Source organism: Orycteropus afer, unplaced genomic scaffold (assembly GCF_000298275.1).
Source record: "Orycteropus afer afer isolate SDZICR_OR568_19922 unplaced genomic scaffold, OryAfe1.0 scaffold00430, whole genome shotgun sequence".
In the NCBI taxonomy this organism is placed as follows: Eukaryota; Metazoa; Chordata; class Mammalia; order Tubulidentata; family Orycteropodidae; genus Orycteropus; species Orycteropus afer.
Genome location: NW_006922017.1, coordinates 1,241,926 through 1,249,098, shown reverse-complemented (window position 1 = coordinate 1,249,098; position 7,173 = coordinate 1,241,926).

Here is a 7,173-nt window from a genome sequence, read left to right as displayed (position 1 = left end):
GACAGGAAAAAAAAAGAATAATAATAATTTTGAAACAGACAAAAATAAACTAAAAGAAAAAAAATCTGGGCAGGACAAGGCACTTGGGCTCCATCAGAGTACACAGAATGGGATGGAACTCCTGCCAGCCCAGAAGGTGGGTGGGAGCGAGAGATGGCCACACCTCTGTTCATCAAGGTGTGGGGTATAAGACTAACAAGGGGAATATTGCACCTTTCCAGTGGTTTGTGTCCAGAATGTCCTTGTGGTTCCTGGCAAGTGGAGCCTATTCTTAGGTCTCTGGAATCTGAGAGAACACATTCGCTTTAAATATCCAAAATGGCCCAACTGCTTGTAAACATTCAAAATGGCTGAACCCTCTGAACAGACAAACATCCATAGCTCAACCTGTCTCCCTCTTCAGTGCTTCCCTTTCATTCATCAGCTACCATTGCAGTCCTCCATGCAGCCCCTGGCTAGCAGGGCCAACTTTTAGGTTAATTCTTAGTTCCTAACACCCATTATCAATATCCAAGCTGTCCATGCCATCTGGATTGCTGACAGACCACAGCTCTGTATGTCTCCTTTTTCAGTGTTTTCATGCAGGTTCTTCTACTAGTTGGAGTTTAGTCCACTTCTGAATCCTTCCTTTCAAATCTCAGGGCTCCAGGATTATCTTCTATATCTGTGTTAATTGGTTCCTATTTTCTTTGTTGAAAAGGATCAAAAATTCTATAGTTTTGACTCTATAGATACTAATGCTACATATGAATACTTCAAATAGACCCTCTGCACATGTTGTTGCTGTTGCATACTGTTGAGTTGCTTTCAACTCATAGATACCCTGGGTACAACAGAACAAAACACTACCCAGTCCTTTGTCATCCTCACTGGAGCCCATTGTCACTGTTTCAATCCATCTCACTGAGAATCTCCCCTTTTTCATTGACACTCTAATATATCTTTTTCCAAGGCCATTCTTGTTTATAAGGAGCATCTGGCAGTACTTCTTCAAAGATAAATTTGTTCTCCTGGCAGTCCATGGTATGTTAAGTGTTCTTCACAAACACCACAATTCAAATGTTTCAGTTTTTCTGCCAGCTTCCTTATTCTTTGTCAAGTTTTCACATGCATATGAGGCTACGGAACATAAAATGGCATCTTAGTCTTCAAAGCTTTAAAGAGATCTTTTGCAGCAGATTTCCCCAATGCAATACATCATTAATTGATTCTTGACTGCTGCTTCCATAGGCATTGATTTTGGGTCCAAGTAAAATAAAATCATTGACAACTTCAATCTTTTCTCCGTTTATCATTATATTACTTTTTGTTCCAATTGTGAGAATTTTTGTTTTCTTTTTGTTGAGGTGTAATCCTTACTGAAGACTCTAGTTTTTAATCTTAATCAGTAAATGCTTCAAGTCTTCACTTTCAGCAAGCAAGGTAGTGTCATGTGCATATCCCAGGTTGTTAATGAGTCTTCCTCCAATCCTGATGCTGCATTTTTCTTCATATAGTCCAGCTTCATGGCTCAGTTGCTCAGCATACAAGTAGAATAATTATGGTGAATGATACAGCCCTGATGCACACCTTTCCTGAAGTTAAACCATGCAGTATCTTATTAAAAAGACTGTCTCTTGGTCTATGTACAAGTCCCTCATGAGCACAATTAAGTGTTTTAGAATCTTACTCTTCACTATGGTATCCATAATTTGTTATAATCCACATAGTTGAAAGCCTTTGCATAGTCAATAAAATACAGATAAACATCTTTCCATTATTCTTTGCTTTCTGACATCAGCAATGATATCCCTTATTCCATGTTGTTTTCTGAATCCAGATTGAATTTCTGGTAGTTCTCTGTTAGAAATTTACTACTGCAAAGTGTCAGACACTTACTGCTGTAACTGTCTTTCAATTACCTTCAGCAAAAATTTACTTGTGTGTGATATTAATAATATTGTTCATTAATTTCCACTGTTGGATCACCTTTCTTCAGAATGAGTACAAGTATGGATCACTTCCAGTTGTTTGGCCAGGTAGCTGTCTTCCAAATTTCTTGGCATAAATAAGTAAATGCTTTTGGTGTTGTATCTGTTGGTTGACACATCTTAATTGATATTCCATCAATTCCTGGAGCCTTTTTTTTTTTTGCCAACTCCTTCAGTGCAGTTTGGATTTCTTTCAATACCATCAGTTTTTGATCAAATACTACTTCCTGAAATGGTTGACCATCCACCAATTCTTTTCGATGCAATGACTCTGTATATTCCTTCCATCTTCTTTTGATGCTTCCTGCATCATTCAATATTTTGAATGTAGAATTCCTTCAGGTTTATAAATTGAGGCTTGAATTGTTTCATCCATTCTTTCAGCTTGAAAAATGTTGAGGTGTTCTTCCCTTTTGGTTTTCTAACTCTGGGTCTTTGCACGTTTCATTATAATATTTTACTTTTCATCTTGAGCCACCCTTTGAAATCACCTGTTCAGATCTTTTACTTCATCATTTCTTCCATTAGCTTCAGCTACTCCATTCAAGAGCAAGTTTCAGAATCTCTTCTGACACCCATTTTCATCTTTTTCCTGTCTTTTTAATGATTTTTTTTTTTTTTTTTGCTTTCTTCAGATATGATGGTCTTGATGTCATCCCACAACTTTTCTAGTCTCTGGTCATTCGTATTCAGTTCAGCAAATCTATACTTTAGAGGGTCTGTAAATCCAAGTGTGATGTATTCAGAATCATATTTTGTCTGTCATGGACTTGTTTTAATTTTATTCAGAGAAGAAAACTTGTCTTACCCACCATACGTATGTAAACTAACGAAACTGTTCTCAACAATTGAACTAATGGTAATAGAAGAAAACAAAATATTCAGAGAACATTGCCAAATGAAAGTTGATTTAATTCAGATTTTTTTATTCAGAAAATATTCCCAAATGAAAATTGATTTACTATCAGACTTTTTATTTCAGTGGAAGTTTATAAAACCTGAGTGCTCAGAAAAAAAAAAAAAAAAAACCATTTCTTCTGAGAATTAAAGAAAAAAAAATGAGCTAAACTCCTTTAAAAGTGTCATTTGTGTGCAATGAATATAGATATCTATTTTCTATCTGTGTCTGAGCATACCTACTTAATTAAGGAAGATTAAGATCTGAATTTATCATATGTGGGATGTAATTGAGAATTTATCTTTCTGATATTATCTAAAATCAGACAAGCATATCCACATTTGTTTTCTGGGAGACTGAATTTTCATAAGGGATGGAAGAAACTAGAAAGCCTACATGAAACAGAATTTCTTTTATAAAAGTTGGGACATTAGTAAGCCAATTATTTTAAATGTCCCATTTTAGGAAAATTTAATAATTAGGAGGCACATTCCAGCAAGTTCTCAACATCCAGTTAAATATAATCACTTGCTGTTGGGAACTGAGAGTGAAATGATTCCATAATATCTGATTTTCCAATATTACCAGTGCTGAACAGAACGGATTTATCTGGATCGGTACTTCTTAGGAACAAAAAATTGTCTTTCTATGCTAGACCATTTGATGAAAGGAAGAAGTCAATAAGGAATTAGTCCATGGCAAAGATAAAAAGCAGTGGCTATTAAGAGTGAGTGAGGTTAAATGGGAATGAAGATCAAATTGAAAGCCTGGGACATCAAAGACAAGAGCTAGATAATGGGAGGAGAGGTGGGGAAGCAATCACATCAATAGGCTAGATAGGAGATAGCATTATCCAGCAACTGAAGTGGTTGAAATGGCTATGTTCTCAAGTCTGTGAACTCTAGATTAAAAATTAAATTTAGGAACAGATTATTTAAGAAAATGGGCTCGAGAATCCATGTAGAGTTTAATTTGATTTGCAGTAAAAACCAGCAAATGAAAGACTCTTGTTTTTCTTTATGAAGATGTGTATAAACTATAGGAGACCTTCCTCACAAGGGTGCCTGTACTCATTAAACTCTGCCAGGAAGCTAGGGTGTGGTCTAGAGGGAATATAGATTCTTTAATCATGAGAGTTCCCTACAGTTCATGTGCTCTGTCTGTGTACTGTACTTTGGACTGCACCTCAGTCCAAAATGCCATACTGTGTATAATCTCAAACATAGGTAATTTCTTTATTTTTCTGAAAAAGAGATGAAGATTGGGAGAATACCCAAAAAATAATACTTTTTGAACTCCAAAATGAAAGGTCAATCAGATTGATCAGTTTTAATCTAGAAATAAATGTGAAAAGATTTTAACAGCTCAGTAATGGATCCTGTATTGTGCTGCGTTCCAAGGAGTTGTATCTAAAGCAACAAAAATATCTTGTTCATTCGTATACTTAAAATATATATACCAAATTATAAAAGCTTTATTTGACGCAATAACTCCCAACCTGTCTCATTCTCAGTTTACAATGTAACATATTTGGGCAAAGCCGGGCGGTTTTGTGGACATCAGATGTTTCAGTTAATTAATTTCCTTGTATAGAGAGTTTTAGAAATATGGCAACAGAGCTATTACAGTAATTTTGAAAATTGTCTTCAGAACATGACATGTATTTCTAGGAAGAAGGTAGAAGAAAATTGTTTAGGGAAACTAACTAGTAAAAATGTGCTGTTATTCTTATGTCAAATGAGAAAGCTTCTTAAGGTTCATAAATGATTGAAAGATAACCTTGTAATTCTGCAATAAAAACTATGTGCCTAAGAAAGAAGAAGATGCAATTACTTTTATTGTCAACTAGAGCTATATGGTGGTGGAGTGGGGAGCATGTTGATTATTATGTGTTAACACAGCTATTTGGGAAATTTGTGTCATACATAACACCATTTTATGAATGACATTTAAGAAATTAGCAGGCTTAATTCAGCTAAGAAAACAGTAAGTAGTAATAACAACAACATTGACTTTCTACAAGACTATAACAGAGTTCCTTTGTGTGGAAATACAGCCCTGACTTCAGTTCGTCCTTGGCCACTCCTGATGACAAACCTTGTGCTCTGTCATCTGACTTCCCCTTCTGGTGTATGGCCTCTCTGCCTGCTTGTTCTCTTGCTTTGGACACATGTGCCCTTGTTCATTGCCTGACACACTCAAGATTGATCTTTACTATCGACTCCTCACTAATTCCACCATGATTCCCCCCAAGCAGAGGGAATTCTACTTCCTCTAACCTCCCCTAGTATAGAACTCACTGCCATCGAATAGATTCCAAATCATAGTGACCCGCTGAGTTTCCAAAGCAGCAAATCTTTACAGAAGCAAACTGTCTCATCTCTCTTCTGCAGAGTGGCTAGTAGGCTCGAAGCACTGACATTTTGGTTGGCAGCCAAATGCCTTAACCACTACACCACGTTAAGCTCTCATAGTTTAGAATGTTAGAAGCCTTTGATTAAATTTGTATATTGATTGCATCACTAACTTATAAATAATTAAAGCTAAAAATACCTGAGGTTTGTGTGTGTGTGTGTGTGTGTGTGGTTTTTTGTTTGTTTGTTTGTTTGTTTTTGTTTTTTTACCATTTCTCCTTTTACTTAGCTCCTATATCCAATTTAATTTTTCATGCAGGCATGCATTCAGCCAATATCCACTGAGTGGTTATTAGGCCTAGATATTCCTCCACCTTTGCTCTGTATTTGGTCACATCTCTTACAGTGAAAACACTTATAGTTTCTTTTCTGTCCTCACTTCCTCCTAGCTCCTTACTCATTTTCTAAGAATCAACTAGTGCATTTATTACTTTTAAAAAATATATTTGATGCATTTTAATTTTTAAAAAAATTTAATTTTGCTTTTCCAAAAGGTTTAGTTCTTTCCTATTCCCAGAAAAAAAATGAAATCAGTATTCCTTAGTATAGCACATAAAACTGTTTATGAAACCTTGCAAGCCCAGCCCTAATCCATTCTCTTTCAACTCTCTACACAAGTTCACATCTTTTACTCTTGCTTACATGCTTGTATAGACCATCAGTTTAGTCCATTTGCTTATATGCACTGGACTTAAGAGCAGTACTTAGACTGTTCTGTGTTCTCTTTCAGGACATCAAAATATTTTCATTCTTTGAGGCCCACCTAAATATTACCTGGAGCTCTGGTGCCTAAGGCATTTGACTGCTAACAAGAAGGCTGGTGGTTCAAACCCACCAGAAACTCCTCGGAAGGAAGGTTGGGCACATCGGAAATCCAAGGAGGGGTTGCTATGAGTCTGATCTGACTCGAGGGCAGTGGTGGTAAATATTACCACTTCGTTGAAACCTTTGTTTTCATCCATAATCAGAATAAACCATTCATTCTTTTATTTTCTGTTTGTCACTTCTTCTTCTCAAATGTACATTCCAAGCATTGTATCATTTTATTTGAAAAACATAATGAAATATGGTTATATGCCCTAACAGCCACCTATTTCTAATTAAGCATTATATTTGGTAAAAATTAGTGTTAAAAATGATCACCATAAACAACAAGATCTTTTATCTTTCTAAAGGTTTGAAAAACAGATTTTCCAACAATATAATAAAAAAGAAGAGATGAAGTGAGGTCTTCGAACACTAAAGCAATGTGTGTTCAGTAAAAATTAGCATTTAATTTACGTAGGATTTGCTGTCCCAATGGGCCAGAGAGCCTTCTTCCTGAAAGAGGTTCCTAACTCCAGCCATACTCCTCCTAGATAAAGACAGAAACAGAGATGTATACCTATACACCTTTATGCATATACTATATATGTATATTTTTTATGTATATACATTATATTCATTATTGTTGACTGCCATCAAGTCAATTCTGACTCAGGTCCACCTGTGCATGCAGAGTAGAACTGCTCCATAGGGTTTTCCAGGCTGTAAACATTCAGAAGCAGAACACCAGGCCTGTCTTCCAAGGTGCCTCTGGATGGATTTGAACCATCAACCTTCAACTAGTAGTCAAGCACCTAACTGTTTTCTCCACCCAGGAACTCTTCATATTGTTATATTGTATGTATGTATCTTGTATGTGTATATGGTTTGTTGGGCTCTTTGCTCTGTATATTGTACATGTATGTACAGAGAGAGAGAACATCTAGACATAATGTTTTTTTTGTTGTTAGGTGCCATCAAGTCATCTCTGACTTACAGCAACCCTATGCACAGCAGAATGAAACACTGACCGGTCCTGAGTTAGCTCCATGATTCTTGCTATACTTGAGCCCATCGCTGCTGCCAC